We start from the raw sequence: 26,340 nt of genomic DNA, 5'->3' as shown, positions 1-26,340 counted from the left end.
AAGACAACTGTGACAAAATACCTCCATCAACACTATTACTTCGATGTGTGATTATGGCACCATATCTTGACTCACTCAGTGAATGATGCTGTTACTATCTTACCAGCTGCCCAGTCTTAGGCTTCTCATCAATTGTTTAAACACATGCAGTGTTTCAGTGGTCCTCATCTTTGCCTTTCTATGGTCTCCCATGTTTTTCTTTCATCATTTTTATTCTCTCCCAGCCCCTCAGGAATGTCACTTACAGATACACTGAGTCGTTCCTAGATCTCATCACCCTAGAGGCCTTCCTCTCAAGCTGGCTATTCTCTCGCATACTGTACAGCTATCATCTTCAAACTTCTCTCTTCCTGCTTTCCTAAATTGTACGCGTTGTTCCCCCCATACTATATCTTAGTTTATGCCTGTTTTACTGAATCATTCTTATATAATCTCAGGAAGGACTATGTGGATTTTAACTGTGCTGTCTGAAAATGCCTTTATTTTGCTCTCCTTCTCAATTTTATTTTGTAAAGGTATCAAATTCAAGGTTGGAAATCATCTCCCCCCAAAAGTTGTCACAGGTACCGCTCCAGCGTCCTGTAATATCAAGTGTCATGGGTTGAGACATTGGCAATCCTGTTTTATAGGTCAATGTATCCTCTCTCCATCCCCCTCACCTTTCCAAGCTCTACATCCTCATTTTGATATTGCTCAAATGTTTTCTTACATGCAGTGTGCTGCGCACTTTTTGAACTACAGATTTACATCTTTTAACTCAGAAAATTCTCTTCTGCTATTTCTTTATTTTCCCCACTTCACCTGGTTATTTCTCTCTTCTGAAACTCTTATTAGTTGGAAATTGGATCTCCCGGATTGATTTTCTACTACTCTTTTCTCTCAAATCTTAGTCTCTTACTCTTCTTTCTTTACATTCTGGGATTTTTTTTTTTTAATCAATTTATATTTTAGTCCTTTCACTAAGGCTTTATGGTAAGCAATTATACTTTTAACCTCTGAGCTCTTCTCTGTCCTCTAATTGCTTCTTTTTTCATAGCACCCTATTCCTATTTTATGAATACATCATATTCTCAGAGTTCTCTTAAAAAAATAGGTATGCTGGTTTACAGAATTGCCTCAATCTCCTCCAGGATCTCCTTTTGACTTTAAATATTTTTTACTGGGAAATTTAACAAAATTTAACAGACACACAGAAAAATATGTAATACATAAATGTTATGCTCATTATAGAGAACATCTATGTAAAAGCTACTCAGAAGAATGCCAGTACTCCCAAAAGCCTTTCATGTACCCTCTCTCAATTATAATTCCACATCCCCAAAGGTAACCAGTATCTTAACTTTTGGAGTAATCACTATTTTTATATGGTTATCATATAATACCCTCTCCCAACCATTACTGTTTACCTTTGTCTATTGATATCATTTTTAATAAATGTTGTATATTCTCTTGTGTCTATCTTCTATATCTCAACACTTTGTGATATTCAACCGTGCTGTTCTATGTACTCCCATTGCACCAATCAACCACTATTTATTTATCTGTGTTTAAGACTGACGTTCTGGGTAGCCAGTGTGAGTTTCCACTGAATAGTGGGTGGTCTCCCACTGAGCAGACTTATTCACCACTAGGTCTCTCTCCTGAGTAGGAATTCAGACTGGATGCTTCCTTTCTCTCTAAGCTAAGTTGAGGAAAGGTGGGCTAACTACCAGGTTTTGTTTAGTCAGAAACAGGTTATTTGTGGTAAAACTGGATCTGCTCAAATTTCAGAATAAAGGGAGGATTTATTCTGGGGTACTAACATCTATATGGAAAAATTTTACCTTTCTCCTCAATGAAATCATTCAATTTTTTTAAAATAAGTGCTACATAGTTATGCCTACCAGTAAATTCCAGGATGAGCTGGAACATAAGAATTTTAAGTAGAGTCCCCATTCCTTAACAACTTTGAATAAACACCTACTTTTAACTCCACTTTCCACTCACTTATTCAATTATGTGCACCTATTATTTATGTACTCCAAATCTCTCTGGAATTACATCCAGTTGCCCTTTTTGTAGTGTTCCCGTAGTATATTCTAGGTTGCACTTTTCTGAGTTCTATTCACACACTCCCAGATACAGTGCATTATGCAAATCTGTTGAAATAATCTTGTCCATTATGATCTCCCATTTACCTCCAATCTCTTCACCATGCTGAGTTAATTGCTTTCTACTTTTTTTTCTGTACTTTCATTTCACTGGGTCTTAAGGAAGATGGTCAGCAATGGTGGTGAAGTTATAGTTCAATCTCTCACCATGAAACAGAAGTCCTAATGAAACTTTCTCAAGTGGAGTTCTTTCTGGATAACTCTGCAATTTGTTAATGCTATATCTATATGACTTCTTATTCCCCTGTTTCCTAATTTACTCTCATTGCTGTCTTATCATGAACAAAAAACAAAGTAGGTAGGAACTTAGGACATCTTGGTTTATTCCAGTATTTCTGGATAGTGCAGGACTTGTAAGCCTGTAACTACTATGTAATTTAGGATGATTTTAGGTGATACATAGAGTAACTTTTTAAAAACTGTCATAGTTATGAGGTTCCTTGGTGGCTCAGTAGGTTAAGTGTCCAACTCTCAATTCTGGCTCAGGCCATGATCTCAGGATTGTGAGATTAAGCCGTGTGTCAGGCTCTGCATTTAGTGTGGAGCCTGCTTTAAGATTTTCTCTCTTTTTCACCCTCGGCCCCTCCTCCGTCCACTCATGCTCTCTCCTTTAAAAAAAAAAAAGTTGTCATAGTTACATAATGACAATGACTATTGTCAAGATTATCTTTAACCTCATGCAAGATCCTGCCCTTCCCTGGAACACATCAACAAAAAAGGATGAAATAATTATTTAAAAGGCATTTCTACACTTGAAAACAAAAATTGTATCTATAAGAAAAACAAAAAACTCACTGTTAAAAGCAGAAGTTTCTATTTCTTGAAAGTAAATAAAGGGTCTAGAATTTTACTTCCTCCAACATAATGGGATCCAAAGCACTCACTCATGGTGGGACTCTGGGTATGAAATGAGTTTCCTAGACTAGCAGAAGGAAGTAGAAACAGCTGCACGATTGAGACTAGGATAAACTGCTATATATCTGAGGAAACAGATGTGTAATATCCTTGGGAGAGCTGACATTCCAAATTTGGTCCAAAAGACCAAATTCTGAACTGATGAGCCAGTGGAGGCATTAATAAAACTCCCAGGAATGCAGTAATAAGTAGTAAGAGAGGAAAGAAAGACATGCACATCATGAAGCTTTCACTCACACTAACCTTGCAAATGAAAACTCCAATATACCTAAGGAAAAGTCGTCATGAAAGAATTCAACTATGCAAAAATAGGAGAATGTACTATACCATGAAAAAGCAAATAATGCAGCTACCTTCTGAAAACAAGTTTAAAGTATATTTAAAAAGTATACTAAGAGAAAAAATGTATGAAGCCAAAACTGATTAATTTGTACTGAAAAATAGGCAAATACGGATTTTAATACACCTATTTAAAAATTGACAGATTCGAAAAAAAAATTTAGTGAATCTGATAACAGTCTTGTTTAATATGCCTTAAAGGAAAGCAGATTCTTCTAAACTCTGAGCAACTTGACAAGCGACACTCATTGGCTTAAGTTTCTTTATATACCCTATAGCACCTCCCACAATTCTTACTTACAGTTAAGAGTACTCAATAAGCAATTATTAAATGAATGGCTGACTTTCCATTTTCAAATACGAATAACATTTCACAATTATCATAACTTGCATTTTAAGATATTTTTTTCTTTTGAGTGGGGTGCACCTGAGTGGTGGGGTCAGATAAGCATCCAATTCTTGGGTTTAGTTCTGATCATGATCTCAGGGTCATGAGATCAAGCCCCACATCAGGCTCCATACTCAGTGGGGAGTCTGCTGGAGAGTCTCTACCTCTCATGCTCATGTACACACTCTCTCTGGATAAATAAATCTTTTTTTAAAAAGGTGTTTTTTTTCTTTTTCTTTTAAATTAACTGGATACATTTTTTAAAAAAATTATTCTATTTTCAAAGCCTCTCACTCTTTTTCAGTCTAGGGAAACAAATAATTACGGGATAAATAGTAATACCTACCATGACACCTAATATTTACAAGTTTAGCAACAACAAAAATTATAGAATGAATTCATTAACCATCTTAAGTACTTATTCTTTCAAGTTTTAATAAAATTTGCATGTATACATTTTAAACTTTACTAATTCCCCCAATACTAAGATGTCTATAATTGTAGTACATTCAACTGCTTATATGAAATATCCAATGAAAATGTAATTTTTTTAAGATTTTATTTTATTTATTCATGAGAAAGGCAGAAACAGGCAGAGGAAGAAGCAGGCTCCCTGCGGGCAGCGGGATGCAGGACTTGATCCCAGGACCCTGGGATCACAACCTGAACCAAAGGCAGACACTCAACCACTGAGCCACCCAGGTGCCCCTGAAAATATAATTTTAAAAAACCTAAACTTTATTCATCTGAATTATCGGAAATATACACAAAAGTCTTGATATTAAGATTTTCCTTAATATTTACTTTTCTCATAGCTCAGAATCCAGATATAATATGTCAAACTACTCAGAGGACTGTAGTAAAAATGTATTTTGTAAAAATAACCAAATATCCATCCAGCTCTGTTCCCCTTTTCCCTTAGAAAGCTTGAATTTACTGCTGCTTCTTTCTTCTCACCTACTTGCTTCTTATTCCCCTACATTCTGGCTTTGGCCTATGGCACAGAGCCAAGCCAAAATGGCACTCTACAAGCTAGCAGTCATTTCTCAGTCTCAGTATATGAAATAAACTGTACATGCAAGATAGGATGATTAGACCATACAAAGAGCATTGTGGAGGGATAGGCATAAGGATGATACAAAATGAGGGAGAGAACTGAAGGCCCAAATTAACCAAAGGGAAGAAGAAATGAAGGACAGAATTTAGAGTTACTATGAAGGTAAAAAAAAAAAAAAAATAGGACAGGAATCTAGCCAGACTATCAAGTTTCTGGCACAGGCCAGACTGAAAAGTACAGATGAAATAAGGAATCACAATGAGGAATAAATTCTTTTTTTTTTTTTTTTTTTTAATCTACTATAGTCACACACACACACACACACAGAGAGAGAGGCAGAGACACAGGCAGAGAGAGAAGCAGGCTCCATGCACCGGAAGCCCACGTGGGATTCGATCCCAGGTCTCCAGGATCACGCCCTGGGCCAAAGGCAGGCACCAAACCGCTGCACCACCCAGGGATCCCGAGGAATAAATTCTTTTTTTTTTTTTTTTTTTTTTTTTTCCGAGGAATAAATTCTTAAAGAAGATATAATAAGCTCAATTTTGTACCTACTGAGTTTAAGACAGCTACAAATAATCAGGAAACAAATATCCTGTATATGGGGAAGGGAGATAGAAGTTTAAACCCCAAGCAAAATCAGTAATGAAATACTGATTTATATCAGGGGTGTCAGGGGTGGAGGTACAGGGGCAATTTTTTCTGTAAAGGGCCAGATAGTATACAGCCTCTGCTGCATGGTCCTCTGTTTTATTACTGTTGTTGTAGATGATTGTTTAAACCATCCAAAAATGTAAAAAACCACTTTTAAAACTTGTAGGCCATACAAACACACGTCAGAGACCAGCCTGACAGAAGTTTGCCAGTTGCTGATTCAGATTTCACAGATGTATAGGACACAGTTCATCCTGTAAAAAGAGATGAGGTCTGTGAGGCAAAAATGGAAAGGATAGTAAGAATTTCCTAGGAATATCAACATTTAAGAAACTAGGTTAAGAAGAATATGAAACAAATTTCCATCCCTTCAAAGCAACTGACCTTATATTTGCTTTGTCTAACTGAATGTGGTAAAAAGTAACACTGTGCCAATTTCAAGTCTAACCCTTGCTACTACCATGGAAAGAAGCATGGTATAGTCTGATAAATGGTGAGAGATCACAGGGAGTAGGGCTGAATTTCCCCAAATGGGGCTGTGCTAGATCAGGTAGCTTCCAGACAACCTGTCAGCTTGCTGGGACATGAATAAATCCAGGCAAGACCAGCAGAATCTCTCAGGCAACCTGTAGATTTTAAAGAAATAATACATTAAGTCACTAAATTGTAGAGTGGTTTGTTATACGAAACAGCTAACTAATACATTGTCCTTTCTGAACTAGTCTCTAGGACAGTCACTAGGTCACATAAGAAATTACTTTTAGTGGAATGGCAGAAAGCAGAGCCCCAAAACAAATATAAACATTTTTTTCAAAAGGCTTTATTAGGAAAAGAAAGGTGGAGTGTCTGCTAGAAGGGGCTATGGCAATGAAAAAAAGTAGAGGAAATAGAGAGAAGGACTTACTAGCAATGAAAAAGGAACCAGGAAGTTTAATACACAGTATAGTTACAATGGGAATACCAAAAAAAAAAAAAAAAAGTTCAGGAGTTGAAAGAGGATAGAATACAGAACACAGGTCAAAGGAAGAATCCTGGCCAGGATCTTCTGAGACTGGAAAAATAGAGATAAGGCCTAGTGACTAAGTAAATGAGCTTACAGGTAAAGAGGTCTCCTGCATAAGGATTTTTACTTTCAGACTTAGGAAGCAAGTCACCTGGGTAGAAGTGAGGTAAAGGGGAATGGTGACCAACTTTTTAAGTATGCTGAAGTTCTCATCATGTTCAGAGGGAAGATCCATAATGATTAATTCTAAATGTCACTAAAAAATATAAATAATCAGAGCGTAAGTTAAAATTCAGAGTGGCTGCACCAGTTCACATTCCCACCAACAGTGCAGGAGGGTTCACCTTTCTCCACATCCTCTCCAACATTTGTGGTTTCCTGCTTTGCTAATTTTCCCCATTCTCACTGGTGTGAGGTGAGAGGTGGTATCTCATTGTGGTTTTGATTTGTATTTCCCTGATGGCAAGTGATGTGGAGCATTTCCTCATAAGGACAAACATTATATGGTCTCATTCATTGGGTCTCATTCATTATATATATATTTTTATATACAAAAAATAGTGAAAGGGAATAAAGGAGAAAGGAGAAAAAATGAGTGGGAAATATCAGAAAGGGAGACAGAACATGAAGGACTCCTAACTCTGGGAAACGAACTAGGGGTGGTGGAAAGGGAGGTGGGCGGGGGGTGGGGGTGACTGGGTGACGGGCACTGAGTTGGGCACGGGATGAGCACTGGGTGTTATACTATATGTTGGCAAATTGAACACCAATAAAAAATAAATTTATAAAAAAAATTCAAAGGTCTAACAGTTTCCAAAAGTAACCATATCCCTGAAAGAAACTCAAGAAGATTTCTAGGAAAAGAAAAATATCTGGCACTCAAATAAGGTAAAACTGACAATGTCTGACACCTAATCCAAGATTACCAGGCATACAAAGAGGCAGGAGAGAAACAACTCACAATGAGAATAAGAAACCAGTCAAAACTAGAATTGATGCAGTGGTAGAAGGACCAGAGAAGAATATTACAAAGTTACTTTAACTGTGTTGTCTATATTCAAATAGGTAAGCAGAGACAAGGAAGATATATAAAAACATCCAGAATGAACTTCTAAAGATGAAAACTACTGTATAAAGACAAATACAGTGGAAGGGATTAACAGATCAGACAATACATAAGAAAAGATTAGTGAATTTGAAGGCACTACAACAGAAATTATTCAAGTTGAAACACAGCAGAAAAAAAAAACACACAAAAAAAAATATCAGTGAACTAAGTGGCTTAATACATGAATAACTGGAGTATCCGAAGGAGAGGCATGACTGAAAAATTATTTGAAGAGACAATGGACAAAAAACCTCCAAATTTGATAATAACTATAAACCCACATGAAAATGAAAACACAATATAGCAGAATTCCTGAGATGCCACTAAAGCAGTATTTAAAGGGGCATTAACAGCATGAATCCTTTTTAGAAAAAAAAAATTTCAATGACTTTAGCTTCTACCTTAGAAGCTAGAAAAAGAAAAGCAAATTAAACACAAAGTAGGTTAAAGAAAGCAAATAATAAAAGTTAGGGCAAACCAATGAAACGGAATCTACAGATACTAAAAGGATAATAAGGGAATATTATGAACAACTTTATGCCAATAAATTAGAAAAACTAGAGAAATGGACAAATTCTCTGAAAGAAATTACCAAAACTCACTCAAGAAGAAAAGAGATATTGAGTTTAAGAAGTTCTTTATAGATCTTGGAAACTAGCCCTTTATCTGATACGTCATTGGCAAATATCTTCTCCCATTCTGTAGGTTGTCTTTTAGTTTTGTTGACTGTATCCTTTGCTGTGCAAAAGCTTCTTATCTTGATGAAGTCCCAATAGTTCATTTTTGCTTTTGTTTCTTTTGCCTTCGTGGATGTATCTTGCAAGAAGTTACTGTGGCTGAGTTCAAAAAGGGTGTTGCCTGTGTTCTCCTTGAGGATTTTGATGGAATCTTGTCTCACATTTAGATCTTTCATCCATTTTGAGTTTATCTTTGTGTATGGTGCAAGAGAGTGGTCTAGTTTCATTCTTCTGCATGTGGATGTCCAATTTTCCCAGCACCATCTATTGAAGAGACTATCTTTCTTCCAGTGGATAGTCTTTCCTCCTTTATCGAATATTAGTTGACCATAAAGTTCAGGGCCCACTTCTGGGTTCTCTATTCTGTTCCATTGATCTATGTGTCTGTTTTTGTGCCAGTACCACACTGTCTTGATGACCACAGCTTTGTAGTACAACCTGAAATCTGGCATTGTGATGCCCCCAGATATGGTTTTCTTTTTTAAAATTCCCCTGGCTACTCGGGTCTTTTCTGATTCCACACAAATCTTAAAATAATTTGTTCTAACTCTCTGAAGAAAGTCCATGGTATTTTGATAGGGATTGCATTAAACATGTAAATTGCCCTGGGTAACATTGACATTTTCACAATACTAATTCTGCCAATCCATGAGCATGGAATATTTTTCCATCTCTTTCACAATCCAATCATGAAATGGGCAAGAGACATGAACAGAAATCTCACAGAGGAAGACCTAGACATGGCCAACACGCACATGAGAAAATGCTCTGCATCACTTGCCATCAGGGAAATACAAATCAAAACCACAATGAGATACCACCTCACACCAGTGAGAATGGGGAAAATTAACAAGGCAGGAAACAACAAATGTTGGAGAGGATGCGGAGAAAAGGGAACCCTCTTACACTGTTGGTGGGAATGTGAAATGGTGCAGCCACTCTGGAAAACTGTGTGGAGGTTCGTCAGAAGAGTTAAAAATAGACCTGCCCTACGACCCAGCAATTGCACTGTTGGGGATTTACCCCAAAGATACAGATGCAATGAAACGACAGGACACCTGCACCCCGATGTTCATAGCAGCAATGTCCACAATAGCCAAACTGTGGAAGGAGCCTCGGTGTCCCTTGAAAGATGAATGGATAAAGAAGATGTGGTTTATGTATACAATGGAATATTACTCAGCCATTAGAAATGACAAATACCCACCATTTGCTTCAACGTGGATGGAACTGGAGGGTATTATGCTGAGTAAAATGAGTCAATCGGAGAAGGACAAACATTATATGTTCTCATTCATTTGGGGAATATAAATAATAGTGAAAGGGAATAGAAGGGAAGGGAGAAGAAATGGTTAGGAAATATCAGAAAGGGAGACAGAACATAAAGACTCCTATCTCTGGGAAACGAACTAGGGGTGGTGGAAGGGGAGGTGGGCGGGGGGGTGGGGGTGAATGGGTGACGGGCACTGAGGGGGGCACTTGATGGGATGAGCACTGGGTGTTATTCTGTATGTTGGCAAATTGAACACCAATAATAAATAAATTATTAAAAAAAAAGAAGAAAAGAGATAATCCAAACAACTTTCTGTCAAAGAAACTGAAATTATACTTAAAAACCTTCTCAAAAGAAAACTCCAGCCCAGATGGTTATGTTGGTAAATTCTATCAAACATTTAAGGAAGAAATATCAATTCCATACAAGCTTTTATTAAAAACTGAGGATGAGGGAATACTTCACAACTCATTCTGAGACCAGCATCATAATAATACCAAAATCAGACACAAACAAAAATGAAAGCTACAGAACAGTAGCTTTCATTTAAGAAATCAGTAACAGGAAAATACACATCATGAATAAGTATGATTTATCCAAGAAATGCAGAGCAGGTTTAACATTTAAAATCAACCAATGAAAAGACCTACACTATCATTGGTCATTTGGGAAGTTTCAATTAAAGCCACAAAGAATTAACACTATACATCTATTATGATGGCTAAAAATGGAAAGACTGACCATATCAAGTGCTGATGCATATGTGGAGGAACACTGCTGATGGGAACGTAAAATGGCACATCCACTATAGAAAAAGGACCATCAGTTTTTTTTAAAAAGTTAAGCATATATCTACTATATGATACAAACATCCTACTCTCCTTTATGCACTCAAAAAAAATGAGAACATATGTCAACATGAAGGCATGTATCTCAATGTCCATAATAGCACTTTATTTGTATTAATCCCAAACTGGAAATAACTTAAATGATCAACAGGTGAATGGATAAACAAACTGTGGTATTCTACAAGTAGAATTCTACTCAGTACTACTGATACATACGACATGGACAAATCTCAAATAATTATGCTTTGTGAGAGGCGAGAAAAAAAAGAATGCGTTTAAAGGGTTCCATTTATATAAAGTTCTAGAAAATGCAAATGTCTATGATGAAAGAAAGCATATCAGCAGTTGCTTGAGGAAGTGAGAAGGAGAATGAAAGAAGAATCATAGAGGGAGATGAGGAAACCTTTAGAGGTGAAAGACAAGCTCATTATTTTTATTGTAGTCATGATTCCATAGGTATATACTTAAAAACTTATCAAACTGTACACTTTAAACATGTACAATTTACTGTACACCAATTATACCTTAATAAAGCTCTTATTAAAACAGCAAGTAAACAAAAAGGATACTTGAGATTAGTTCAAACCTATCAGTAACATCAACAAATTTAATTCAGTTTTTAAAATACTGAGTCACACTAGAATTTCAAGTTTTTTTTTTAAAAAAATATAAGTATTCCATAAGTACTTTTTACTAAAGACATACCTATACTAAAATTGCTTAGGAAATTGAAAATAAGGAAATGGTCAAAAGTGAGATGGGGATAGATAGAGGAGATTTGTATAGAAGACTTGGGGAGGGTAACAAAGTAAATTGATCAAAGTGAAAGAATTGCTAGAGGTACTGATGATCCAGTTGGAATCAGAAATTATAAATTTATAGTGACTTCAGCCTATACTTCTGATGATTTTCATCAGCAATGCTCAGGTGAGTATATGAATGGGAATGGTAGATGGCTGGGTTGATACGAGTTTTGGGATTTGTAGCACCGATAAAACAGAAGGTAAGGTACCTGAGTACTCACACACTGGTTTGGATTCTATGCAGTCTAAGCTTGGAAGGAAAAGAAACAGGCAATCCTTTCGTCCAAATATTCAGTATCCTTGCTTCATTGTCTTGTTGTACCCAACCAATAAAAACATCAGCCCAGTTGTCAGTCTGCCCTACTATTATCCTCAAACTCACAATTTTCACCAAGAACTTCAACATCACCTGTCAACTTTAGTGTGACTTTTTGATTACTGTTCTTTCCCATTCCTTAAAGCAGATATTTGAAATCTCTTCTTCAAAAGTCCCCTATTGCTCTGCCTTCTTCCTGCTCTCACAACCATACCTCCTAATTCACAGAAAAAATACAGACCAGTGAAGGGGGAGAGAAGGGAACCCCTGCCTATCAATTCATCTGTTCACTTTGCTTGTTACAGAGGAAGAAATACTCCTTCTCTACATACTCCATCTCACTCTGGACCCCAACCACTATTGTTTCCTTTTCAGGAATCCTCTCCTTCTTGGCTGGTTTTAATCTTCAATATCTACCCCTCAATTGAATCTCTCTCATAGCATTTAAATATTTATTAACATCTTAAAAAACTGAATAATCTTTCTTGACAATACTATACTCTTTCAGTTTGATATCTATCAGATGTTTACCAAAATAAGTGAAGAAAGGGAATCATGGACGATGTCTAGATTTCTGGCTGGGCAAATGGGCGAACAATGGTGCTCTTTATTGAAACTGGTAATACTGGAGGAGGAAATGGATTCAAGTAGGAGTTTGAATGTGGAGCATGTCGAATTTGAGGTGCTTGGTGGATATCTAAATGGATGTGACAAGCAGACAGACATGTGGAAATCTAGAGTTTGGGGTATACCCTTGGGAATTACCAATACATGTAATGAATTTGAGCCATGAGAGTTTGAATAGAGTGATTAAAGAATACAGATGGTATTTACAGTATGACATTTATAGAAGAAACAGTTATCAAAATAACAGATAGGGCATTTTCTATTTTGTACTGGCCTCATACATATTTCTGGATATGGTGTAGACCTATGGAAAGGGATTAACAAATGAGCAGGCAAGAAAACAAAATAACGAAGATATAACAGATTTAAAAGAGGTGAGATAACTGGGCAAACAGCAGGGAAAGGCAAAGTCTATGTCATCATGGTTTAGGGGAAATGTTGTTAGGTCTGTGAATTATTGCCTGGGTTAAGTCTAACCAAATAAAAGTCTATAACTTAGTTGTAAGTTACCTGGGTTCTAGGACAACAGGCTCTCTTTCCAGCCTGTTGTAGAAGCCTCTTTCCAGCCTGTACAGTAGAAGATATATGCTTAATAAATGAATAAGCAGCAGAGGCCCGAGATCCATGGTAACTATGGAATTTACCACCTAGTAGTTCAGACTTTCTTACTTAAACCACTGAATCATGCCTGCCCCAGTGTCAAATCTGATGAACCATGTCACTCCAAGGTCCTTCAAAGATACAGAAATTGATAACATATTATAAAGCACTACAAAACAGCAATGATTCATATAACCTGTCTCAGTAGGTTAACAGCAGGTTTCTAACAGAAGCTATTTCTTGAAGCGTTCTTATAGAAAATACTAGAATAAAAGCTAGTATTTGTATCATATCATGGTTTATGAAGCATTTTCAAATATAAATATGACCTATATGATCATCCTATTAGATAAGTCAATTAGAACAGATGAAGAAACAAAGGCATGGAGAAGTTAAGTAACTCATCTACATTATTACATTAAATTATTAAACAGGAAAGCCAGGGTTAGTCTTCTAACTACAAATATTATACCATCCTTGTTCTTTTTTCTACATTTTTTAAAATTTAGTGGTATAAAACATAATGAATCAGTAATGACCAATTTCCTATATTTTCTTCACTTTAGTCATCAAATGGCACAGGCAAAGCACTATGCTTAGAAAACTAGAGAAAAAACAAAGGGGGGAAAAAGAGAAAATACTAATAATGTGCCTTTAAATCTAGGTTCTTTACTATATTCTTTTATATCTGTTGCCAAGTACTTTTTCTGAAGGTAATTACCAGTAATTATTCTCTGTGATTGCTATGTGCATGTCACAGACATTACCATTACTCTAATTATAATACAGTAAGCCAAAGATGGATTGTTAAATTTCAGTTCAATTCACTGTTTTGCAGACTATTTATAGATATGACAGATGTATAGTGCTCCAAGATAATAATGGATTTGATACACTTTTCAGAGGCTGATATAAAATATACAAAAACATTAAAAGGAACAAATTGGACAATTTACTCAAGACTATAGCTGCTAAAAGAATATCAGGGTAGCTTCCCTAGGATTTTAAAGCCCCTTGCCAAGATAACCAGTGAACAGCTCTTTCTGTAACATTCTAAAATCAACAACTGCTAAGAGTAAATATATTCTGAAGAAGCAATTTATTGTGAAAAGAAAAATAAGGAATTATTTTGTTGCAATTTTTAAATTGTGCTGAAATATATGTAACATGAAAGTTGCCATTTTAATCATTTTTTCAGTGTACCATTCAGTGGCATTAATTACACTCACTGTTGTACAAGTATCACTATTTCCAAAACTTTTTCATTACCCCAAACAGAAACTCTGTACCTATGAAATGCTCCATTCTCCTTTCACCCAAGTCTCAAACTCTAATCCATTATCTGTCTGTATGAATTTGACATGTGGTAAAGTGGGATCATATAGTATTTGTCCTTTTTGTGACTGGCTTTCCTCATTTATTATGATGGTTTCAGGGGTCATCTGTATCACAGCATTGTCAGAAACTTCATTCTTTTCACAGCTAAATAATATTCCATCGTATAGATATACCACATTTTGTTCATCCATTCATCTGTCGGACACTTTGGTTGTTTCTACCTTTTGGCTACTATGAATAATGCTGTATAAACATTAGCATACATGTATCTGCTTGAGTCCCTGTTTTAAAATCTTTGGAATATATATACTCAGGAGTTAAATTGCTGAAGCATATGGAATTCTATATATATGACATAAGGTAAGGGCCCACTGTCATTATTTTCCATGTAGCTATCCAGTTTTTCACAATTTAATTGTTTAATTAAAGAAAAAGTTTATTTTATTGAAGTTCGATTTGCCAACATATACTATAACACCCTGTGTTCATCCCATCAAGTGCCCTCCTCAGTGCCTGCCTCCTCTTCCACTCCCTTTGTTTGTTTCCCAGAGTTAGGAGTCTCTCATGTTTTGTCACCTTCTCTAATTTTTCCCACTCAGTTTCTCTCCTTTCCCTTACAGTCTCTTTCACTATTTCTTATATTTCCCATATGAGTGAAACCATATGATGATTGTCCTTCTCCAACTGACTTACTTCACTCAGCGTAATACCCTCCAGCAGTTCCATCCTATGACCCAGCAATTGCACTACTGGCTATTTACCCCAAGGATACAGATGCAATGAAATGCTGGGATACCTGCACCCCAATTTCATAGCAGCAATGTCCACAATAGCCAAACTGTAGAAGGAGCCTCGATGTCTTTCCTCAGATGAATGGATAAAGAAGCTGTGGTCTATACATACAATGGAATATTACTCAGCCACTAGAAAGGACGAATACGCACCATTTGCTTTGACATGGATGGAAAAAGTTTTATTTTTAATAGATGCTGTCAGTGCTCTACTGTTCATCATTTCAAAGGCTAGCAATTCTCAAAGAATGACTTTTTTTTCAGTATTCTAAGATTTTGATGTGGAAGATGACATCCTCTTTTTATTTAAAAGTATCTGTGCACAGTGAAGGGAACCATCAACAAAAATGAAAAGGCTACTGAATGGGAGAAAATGAAATGAAACCTACTGAATGGGAGAAAATATTTGCAAGTGATATACCTGATGAGGGGTTGATATCCAAAACACATAAAAAAACTGATATAACTCAGTAACAAAAAACCCATAAATAACCCTATTAAAAAATGTACAGAGGACTGGAATAGACATTTATCCAGGAAAGACATAAAGATGGTCAACAGGCACATGAAAAGATGTTCAATATCACTAATTAGCAAGGAAATGCAAACCAAAACCATAATGAGATACCATCTTATACCTGTCAGAGTGCCTATTATCAAAAAGACAACAAACAAGTGCTGGCAAGGATGTGGAGAAAACAGAAGCCTTGTGCACTGTTGGTAGGAATGTAAATTGGTGCGCAACACTATAGAAAACAGTATGGAGATTCCTCAAAAAATTAAAAACAGAACTACCATATGAAAAAAAAAAAAAAAAAAAAGAACTACCATATGATCCAGCAATCCCTCTTCTAGGTATTTACCCAAAGAAAACAAACCACTAATTCAAAAAGATGTATGTATCCCTATGGTTCACTGTAGCGTTATTTACAGTTACCAAAATATGGAAGCAACCTAAGTGTCTATCAACAGATGAAAGGAGAAGATGTGGTACATATATAGACAATGGACTATCAACCATAAAAAAGAACAAAATTTTGTCATTTGTGACAACATAGATGGACCCAAAGGGTATTATGCTAAGTGAAATAAGTCAGAAAGAGAAAGATAAACACTGTGTAATTTCACTAATATGTTGAATCTAAAAATCAAACAAAACAAAACACAACGTGATTCATAGATACAGAGAACAAACTAGTGGTGGCCAGAAGGGAGGGAGTTGGGGAAATGGGAGAAATAGGTGAAGGGAATTAAGACGTACAAACTGCCAGTTATAAAATAAACAAGTCATGGGGATATGCACAGCATAGTGAATAGTCAATAGTATTGTAATAACTTTGTATAATGACAGATGGTAACTAGACCTATCAAGGTGATCATTTTGTAATGTATAATGTATAAAAATATAGAATCACTGTTATATACCTGTAACAAATATAATATTTTATGTGGAAAAAAAAACAGTGAAAACAACCCCCAAATCATCAATTGACGAATGGATAGTGATATATCCATAAAATTGAACATTATTCAGGCATAAAAAAAATCCAAGTATTGACGCATACTATATGAAAGAGGCCAATCACAAAAGACATCATATGTGATTATATTAAAAGTTCAGAACAAGCAAATCTGTAAGACAAAAAGTAGATTAGTGGTTGTTTAAGGCTGTAGAGGGTGGAGGTACGGGCAAATACATGGGTAAGAGCCAAATGGTACAGGATTTCTTTGGGGGTTAATGAAAATGTTCTAAAATTGATGCTGGTGATGGTTACAAAACACTGAATTAAAAACCACTCAATTGTATACTTGGGGTGTGTTATATGATATATGGGTCGTATCTCAATAAAACTGCTTTAAAAATATTTTTAATCTTACTTCAAAAGTGATAGATGTCCACTATCAAATGAAGATTAATAAAGGTAAACAAAAAGAAGATAAATACAAACATTAAGGAAAAAAACACAAACAACCTATATTTATCTATGTCAAGTATTCTATGACATATTTTCTAATGGCTGCATAGATTACATCTGAAGTACTATAATTAAACCAAATTTCTTTCACAGGATGTTTATTTTTTTTTTAGTAATAAATTTATTTTCTACTGGTGTTCAATTTGCCAACATACAGAATAACACCCAGTGCTCATCCCATCAAGTGCCCCCCTCAGTGCCCGTCACCCATTCACCCCCACCCCCCATCCTCCTCCCCTTCCACCACCCCTAGTTCGTTTCCCAGAGATAGGAGTCTTTATGTTCTGTCTCCCTTTCTGATATTTCCTAACCATTTCTTCTCCCTTCCCTTCTATTCCCTTTCACTATTATTTATATTCCCCAAATGAATGAGAACATATAATGTTTGTCCTTCTCCGACTGACTCATTTTACTCAGCATAATACCCTCCAGTTCCATCCACGTTGAAGCAAATGGTGGGTATTTGTCATTTCTAATGGCTGAGTAATATTCCATTGTATACATAAACCACATCTTCTTTATCCATTCATCTTTCGAGGGACACCGAGGCTCCTTCCACAGTTTGGCTATTGTGGACATTGCTGCTATGAATATCGGGGTGCAGGTGTCCCGGCTTTTCACTGCATCTGTATCTTTGGGGTAAATCCCCAGCAGTGCAATTGCTGGTTCGTAGGGCAGGTCTATTTTTAACTCTTCTGACGAACCTCCACACAGTTTTCCAGAGTGGCTGCACCAGTTCACATTCCCACCAACAGTGTAAGAGGGTTCCCTTTTCTCCGCATCCTCTCCAACATTTGTTGTTTCCTGCCTTGTTAATTTTCCCCATTCTCACCGGTGTGAGGTGGTATCTCATTGTGGTTTGGATTTGTATTTCCCTGATGGCAAGTGATGCAGAGCATTTTCTCATGTGCGTGTTGGCCATGTCTAGGTCTTCCTCTGTGAGATTTCTGTTCATGTCTTTTGCCCATTTCATGATTGGATTCTTTGTTCCCATGGTGTTGAGCTTAATAAGTTCTTTATAGATCTTGGAAACTAGCCCTTTATCTGATAGGTCATTGGCAAATATCTTCTCCCATTCTGTAGGTTGTCTTTTAGTTTTGTTGACTGTATCCTTTGCTGTGCAAAAGCTTCTTATCTTGATGAAGTCCCAATAGTTCATTTTTGCTTTTGTTTCTTTTGCCTTCGTGGATGTATCTTGCAAGAAGTTACTGTGGCTGAGTTCAAAAGGGTGTTGCCTGTGTTCTCCTCGAGGATTTTGATGGAATCTTGTCTCACATTTAGATCTTTCATCCATTTTGAGTTTATCTTTGTGTATGGTGAAAGAGAGTGGTCTGGTTTCATTCTTCTGCATGTGGATGTCCAATTTTCCGAGCACCATTTATGAAGAGACTGTCTTTCTTCCAGTGGATAGTCTTTCCTCCTTTATCGATTATTAGCTGACCATAAAGTTGAGGATCCACTTCTGGATTCTCTATTCTGTTCCATTGATCTATGTGTCTGTTTTTGTGCCAGTACCACACTGTCTTGATGACCACAGCTTTGTAGTACAACCTGAAATCTGGCATTGTGATGCCCCCAGCTATGGTTTTCTTTTTTAAAATTCCCCTGGCTATTTGGGGTCTTTTCTGATTCCACACAAATCTTAAAATAATTTGTTCTAACTCTCTGAAGAAAGTCCATGATATTTTGATAGGGATTGCATTAAACGTGTAAATTGCCCTGGGTAACATTGAGATTTTCACAATATTAATTCTGCCAATCCATGAGCATGGAATATTTTTCCATCTCTTTGTGTCTTCCTCAATTTCTTTCAGAAGTGTTCTATAGTTTTTAGGGTATAGATCCTTTACCTCTTTGGTTAGGTTTATTCCTAAGTACCTTATGCTTTTCGGTGCAATTGTAAATGGGATTGACTCTTTAATTTCTCTTTCTTCAGTCTCATTGTTAGTGTGTAGAAATGCCACTGACTTCTGGGCATTGATTTTGTATCCTGCCACACTGCCAAATTGCTGTATGAGTTCTAGCAATCTTGGGATGGAGTCTTTTGGGTTTTCTAGATACAGTATCATGTCATCGGCGAAGAGGGAGAGTTTGACTTCTTCTTTGCCAATTTGAATGCCTTTAATGTCTTTTTTGTTGTCTGATTCCTGAAGCTAGGACTTCCAGTACTATGTTGAACAGCAGTGGTAAGAGTGGACATCCCTGTCTGGTTCCTGATCTTAGGGGAAAAGCTCCCAGTGCTTCCCCATTGAGAATGATATTTGCTGTGGGCTTTTCGTAGATGGCTTTTAAGATGTTGAGGAATGTTCCCTCTATCCCTACACTCTGAAGAGTTTTGATCAGAAATGGATGCTGTATTTTGTCAAATGCTTTCTCTGCATCTAATGAGAGGATCAAATGGTTCTTGGTTTTTCTCTTGCTGATATGGTGAATTACACTGATTGCTTTACGAGTGTTGAACCAGCCTTGTGTCCTGGGAATAAATCCCACTTGGTCATGGTGAATAATTTTCTTAATGTACTGTTGGATCCTATTGGCCAGTATCTTGTTGAGAATTTTTGCATCCATGTTCATCAGGGATATTGGTCTGTAATTCTCCTTTTTGGTGGGGTCTTTGTCTGGTTTTGGAATTAAGGTGATGCTGGCCTCATAGAACAAATTTGGAAGTACTCCATCTCTTTCTATCTTTCCAAACAGCTTTAGTAGAATAGGTATGGTTTCTTCTTTAAATGTTTGATAGAATTCCCCTGGGAAGCCATCTGGCCCTGGACTTTTGTGTCTTGGGAGGTTTTTGATGACTGCTTCAATTTCTTCCCTGGTTGCTGGCCTGTTCAGGTTTTCTATTTCTTCCTGTTCCAGTTTTGGTAATTTGTGGCTTTCCAGAAATGCATCCATTTCTTCTAGATTGCCTAATTTATTGGCATATAGCTGCTCATAATATGTTTTTAAAATCGTTGTACTTCCTTGGTGTTGGTAGTGATCTCTCCTTTCTCATTCAAGATTTTATTAATTTGAGTCTTCTATTTTTAAAAAGGCTGACTAATTGTTTATCTATCTTATAATTCTTTCAAAGAACCAACTCCTGGTTTTGTTGTTCTGTTCCACAGTTCTTCTGGTCTCGATTTCATGGAGTTCTGCTCAAATCTTTATTAACTCTCTTCTTCTGCTGGGTGTAGGATCTATTTGCTGTTTTTTCTCTAGCTCCTAAGGTGTAAGGTTAGCTTTTGTATTTGAGTTCTTTCCAGTTTTTGAATGGATGCTTGTATTGCGATGTATTTCCCCCTCAGGACTGCCTTTGCTGCATCCCAAAGATTTTGAACAGTTGTATCTTCATTCTCATTAGTTTCCATGAATCTTTTTCATTCTTCCTTAATTTCCTGGTTGACCTTTTCATCATTTAGCAGGATGGTTCTTAACCTCCATGTGTTTGAAGTCCTTCCAAACTTCTTGTTGTGATTTAGTTCTAATTTCAAGGCATTATGGTCTGAGAATACGCAGGGGACAATCCCAATCTTTTGGTATCGGTTCAGACCTGATTTGTGACCCAGTATGTGGTCTACTCTGGAGAAAGTTCCATGTGCACTGGAGAAGAATGTATATTCAGTTGAGTTTGGATGTGAAGTTCTGTAGATATCTTTGAAACCCATCTGGTCCAGTGTATCATTTAAAGCTCTTGTTTCTTTGGAGATGTTGTGTTTAGAAGACCTATTGAGTGTAGAAAGCGCTAGATTGAAGTCACCAAGTATAAGTGTATTATTATCTAAGTATATCTTAACTTTGGTTATTAATTGATTGATATATTTGGCAGCTCCCACATTCGGGGCATATATATTGAGGATTGTTAAGTCTTCTTGTTGGATAGATCCTTTAAGTATGATATAGTGTCCCTCTTCATCTCTCACTACAGTCTTCGGGGTAAATTTTAGTTTATCTGATATAAGGATGGCTACCCCTGCTTTCTTTTGAGGACCATTTGAACGGTAAATGGTTCTCCAACCTTTTATTTTCAGGCTGTAGGTGTCCTTCTGTCTAAAATGAGTCTCTTGTAGACAGCAAAGAGATGGGTCCTGCTTTTTTATCCAGTCTGACACCCTGCGCCTTTTGATGGGGTCATTAAGCCCGTTCACGTTCAGAGTTACTATTGACAGATATGAGTTTAGTGTCATCATGATATCTATTCAGTCCTTGTTTTTGTGGATTGTTCCACTGGACTTCTTCTTAAAGGGGAATTTTAAGAGGCCCCCTTAAAATTTCTTGCAGAGCTGGTTTGGAGGTCACATATTCTTTCAGTTCCTGCCTGTCTTGGAAGCTCTTTATCTCTCCTTCCATTTTGAATGAGCCTTGCTGGATAAAGTATTCTTGGCTACATGTTCTTCTCATTTAGGACCCTGAATATATCCTGCCAGCCCTTTCTGGCCTGCCAGGTCTCTGTGGAGAGGTCTGCTGTTACCCTAATACTCCTCCCCATAAAAGTCAGGGATTTCTTGTCTCTTGCTGCTTTAAGGATCTTCTCTTTATCTTTGGAATTTGCAAGCTTAACTATTAAATGTCAAGGTGTTGAACGGTTTTTATTGATTTTAGGGGGGATCTCTCTATTTCCTGGATCTGAATGCCTGTTTCCCTTTCCAGATTAAGAAAGTTTTCAGCTATGATTTGTTCAAATATGTATTCTGGATCTCTGTCCCTTTCAGCGCCCTCAGGAACCCCAATTAAACATAGGTTTTTCTTCCTCAGGCTGTCATTTATTTCCCTTAATCTATCCTCATGGTCTTTTAATTGTTTGTCTCTTTTTTCCTCAGTTTCCGTCTTTGCCATCAACTTGTCTTCTATGTCACTCACTTGTTCTTCCACCTCGTTAACCCTCGTTGTTAGGACTTCTAGTTTGGATTGCATCTCATTCAATTGACTTTTAATTTCTGCCTGATTAGATCTAAATTCTGCAGTCATGAAGTCTCTTGAGTCCTTTATGCTTTTTTTTCTAGAGCCACCAGTAGCTTTATAATAGTGCTTCTGAATTGGCTTCCTGACATTGACTTGTAATCCAAATTTTGTAACTCTGTGGGAGAGAGGACTGTTTCTGATTCTTTCTTTTGAGGTGAGTTTTTTCTTGTAGTCATTTTGCTCAGTGCAGAGTGGCCAAAAACAAGTTGTATTGGGAAAAGGAGAGAAAGAGAGGAGAGAAAGAAGAAAGGAGAGAAAGAAAAAAGAAAAAAGGAAGAAGAAAGAAAAAAAAAGAAGAAAAAGAAAGAAAGGGGAAAAAAAGGTTGGGGGAAGGAAACAGAAATCAAAACGCAAAAACAAAAACAAAAACAAACAAACAAAAAAAACATGGGGGAGTATCTTCTGATTCTGTATACTTAAAGTCCTTTGACTTCCCCTAGAACTTGTCCGTCTAGCTGGTCTTCTGGGGGAGGGGCCTGTTGTGCTGATTTTTAGCACTTGGGGGAGTGAAAGATATCAGTGAAAGATATTTAAGCTGTTTATCCTGTGAGGCCACTGTGAGGCTCAGTGGGGGTTGTTTCCCCCGTGAGGCCCCAGGAGGAACAACCACAGGGGGAGCAGCCAGCTCTGGAGCCCTGGATTCAGCTCCTGCAGTAACTAAGGAGCTCTCAGTGTGCAGGGGCCTGGATGCTCAGGGGGTGGGGCCGCTGATCTGCTCAGGAGCGTCCTTGATGTCCTGGGCCCTCCTGGCCTCTGCCACCCCGGGGGGAGGTCGGATCCTGGGCTGTGTCCCCAGTGCCCTGTGCTCCCAGCCTGCGCTGTTGGATTTGCGCTCCCGGCCGTGCATCCCCCTCCGCGGAGCCGCCGCCCGTGCCCCTCCGAGCTGCTCCCGGGTCCAGCCGTGCCCGCTGCAGCGCTTTAGGGAGCTCGGAGCACTCTCCCCGGGGCGCAGGTGTCTGTTAGTGTCCCAGGGAGCCTGAGAGCATCCCCGCCCTCCTGGGGTCCTGCTCTAACTCCCTGCAAGTGCCTTTCCGCCCGGGAAGATTGGTGCAGCTCCTACTTTCCCAGGACGGTGCTTTCCTGTCCTGGGGACACTCACTTAGCCCGGCTCCTTCCGGGGCCGCTCCCCCTTGGATGCCTTTTGTTTCTTTCTTTTTTCCCCCGTCTTCCTACCTTGATAGAAGCGTGAACTCTTCTCACTGTAGCATTCCAGCTGTTCTCTCTTTAAATCTCAGGCCGAATTCGTAGATTTTCAGGATGATTTGAAGGTTATCTAGGTAATTTGGTGGGGACAGGTGGCTTGGGGACCTTATTCTTCCGCCATCTTGCCCCTCCTCCCACAGGATGTTTAAAACTATACTGTCCAATGCAGTAGGCACTAGGCATAAGTAACTATTAAAAGCAAATAAAATTTAACATGCAGCTCTAAAAAAAAAAAACAAAACAAAACAAAAAAACATGCAGCTCTACAACCACACTAACATTTCCAATGTTCAACCCTATATGTGGTTAGTGATGCCTGTACAGAAAGCACAGATATAGAACATTTTCCTCATCACAAAAAGTTCTATTGGACAAGACTGCTTTAGTATGTCCAAATTATTATAAGTAACTCCCAAGGTATTGTGAATAAACTTTATATATATATACATATATGTATATATGTATATGTATATGTGTGTGTGTGTGTGTGTGTATATATACACACACACACACACACACATATATATATATATATAGCTGGCAAATTTGTTTAGAATAAATACCTAGAAATGAGTCCCAGGTTCAAATGGCACACAAATTTTCACACTTTTTGAAGCCCTGAGTACAGGACTGTGTCTATTTCCTTTATTAATTTAATAGATAAAGAATAGTGTCTTCTGTTTAGAAGATGCACCCAGGATCATTATGTTGTATATCTAAAAGTAATACAGTTGACCCTTGAACATCATGGGTTTGAGCTGCACGGTCCATTTACATGCAGATTTTTTTCAATATGGTGTAATACTGTAAAAATTTATTTTCCATTCCTTATGATTTTTTAAATATTTTCTCTACTTTTTTGGATAAGAATGTAACAAAAAAATATGTGTTAATCAGCTGTTTATGTTATTAGTAAGGCTCTCAGTCATCAGTGGGCTCTTAGTAGTTAAGTTTTTGGGTTTAAAGTTACACATGGATTGTCTACGGTGTGGGTGGGTCAGCACCCCTAACCCCCACATTGTTCAAGGTCAACTGTATAATATTGTACGTCAACTATACTTCAATAAAATAAATCAAAATAAAGCTGCACTGATTTGAGAAGGGTGGTGGTGAAGTGGGACAAAAGAGGGACAAAGATCTCTGGTGACCAGTCTATGGAGATGCTACAAATAGGGTACCAAAGACAGTAGCGTTTGCAAATTCTACTATAGTAGCACCAGTCCATACAGAAAGAGGGTGGTACCACATCACATTGTCTCCATGTACTATTTCTCTCCAGTAATACCACTTTCAGGGTTAAAAATGAACATCTGCTTATTTCCATTCTTTTTTTTTTATGAACCAAATTTCCTCAGTGTATTTTTCTACTGAGATGATCATCTTTTTTCTTACAATCTTCTAAGAGTTCTTGATACAGAAAAGATATGAAAACTCTGTGTTCCAAATACATTCAAATACATTTCCTTAGCCAGTTATTTGCCTTTATTATGAAATGTAAGAGATTAATGTTTATATATAGTAAAAACTGGTATCTTTTTCTTTACAAAGGCTTTCCTGATTATTAAAAAAAAAACCACTGCATAGTATTTTCATATTGTTATTTTTTACAGTTAAATTTAAGTTTCACCTTAGAGAATATACACTAGTGTATGACATAAAGAAGGAACAGAACATAATTTTTTCCTGCTAGAATATTCCCAAATCTTAACAAAATTCTAGGAGGTGAAATATACAATAAAATTCACCCAAATTACTAAGCAGACATCCAAACCAGTCACCCTTATCTGGAATAAGAAAGTATATTTTTGGGCAGCCTGGGTGGCTCAGCGGTTTAGCGCTGCCTTTGGCCCAGGGCATGATCCTGGAGACCTGGGATCGAGTCCCACATCGGGCTCCCTGCATGGAGCCTACTTCTCCCTCTGCCTGTGTCTCTGCCTCTCTCTCTCTCTCTCTCTCTCTCTCTCTGTTTCTCATGAATAAATAAATAAAACCCTTAAAAAAAAAAAAAAAAAAGAAAGCATATTTTTATATTTTAGAAATGCTGCCCTCAGGCTTTGTTTTTTTTCTAAAAAGTATCATTTTCACTCAGTCTAGGCACAGCATTTATATTTTTCTCAAAATAAAGATAAAAATAAACTACATGTAAAGAATTCCAGGAGATGAAAAGAAAGTACATAAGAGGAGCCAAAGATTGAGCTCTATTCCCAGATCCAAGAAAGCCATAAGTGTACTGACTAAACTGCTTTCCTTTCACAAAATAAAGGACAATTTCCTTGAGAAGAGCCTCCCAAATTCCATGACAAACATTTTCCTACTCTTAGTAGCAAACACCAGCATAATTTCTCAATGACAGATTAAACATGATTTTCCATCAATAAAATTAACTGATTTTACCTCTTTTTTACTATTTTATTCTGATTTTATTAGTCTCAAAAATAACCCAAACATGTTATGCTAGGGACAAAGTTACACCTTCTATTATTTGTTCCAGTTCTATTTTTTACAAGAGAATACTATTCATAAACCCATACTTTATTTCAATTTTGTAAGTTCCACATTTCCAAATATTATTAATTTTTAAAAAATCTATCCCTTCAAAGATCAATTCTAAAGCTAGTAAGAAGATCACCCTCTCTCCAAACAAAATACTATCTCCTCATTGAGGAAGCTACTTCTGCCTGTCTCACATCACAGTTGGTACGTGCCTCTACTATAACATCTTATAGTTATAGTAGTTTAACATCTATAGTAGTTTATATAGTTTATAGTAGTTTAACATCTAAACATAAAACTATGTTTACATGTGTTCACTTACACTACTAGCCTGGGAGCTCCTTGAATTCAGACCAAGTTCTACATGGTCTTTCCCGATCTCTAGTTTCATCCAATAACTTGGCACAGAACCTGATAAATAAAAGACCCTGATATCTTCTGTTAAAATGACTGGACAGGGATGCCTGGGTGACTCAGCGGTTGAGCACCCGCCCCCGGCTCAGGGCGTGATCAGCAGTCTCAGGATTGAGTCCCACATCAGGCTCCCAGCCTGGAGCCTGCTTCTCCCTCTGCCTACGTCCCTGCCTTTCTCTCTCTGTGTCTTTCATGAATAAAAAAATAAAATCTAAAAAAAAAAAAAAAAAAAGACTAGACAAAGCTTGTTCAAAAGTAACTGCCTTCCTTTCTAATCACTTAAGATACTCGTTTGTTCTTCATATTCCTTTAACCAATATCTATCCCAAGAAATGCTCTGATCTACATGGAGATATGGTTTATAAA

General features: G+C 37.2%; 1 protein-coding gene across 7 annotated transcripts in view; it reads right to left on the bottom strand.

Annotated features, from left to right (window-relative positions):
• Positions 1–26,340, bottom strand: part of MAN1A2 (mannosidase alpha class 1A member 2) — a 213,134-nt gene that overhangs the window by 68,310 nt on the left and 118,484 nt on the right. The window lies entirely within an intron of this gene.

The sequence above is a fragment of the Canis lupus genome, chromosome 17 (genome assembly GCF_011100685.1).
Source record: "Canis lupus familiaris isolate Mischka breed German Shepherd chromosome 17, alternate assembly UU_Cfam_GSD_1.0, whole genome shotgun sequence".
Classification (NCBI taxonomy): domain Eukaryota; kingdom Metazoa; phylum Chordata; class Mammalia; order Carnivora; family Canidae; genus Canis; species Canis lupus.
Note: the sequence above shows the minus strand (reverse complement) of the source record. Positions and strands in the feature narration are given on the sequence as shown.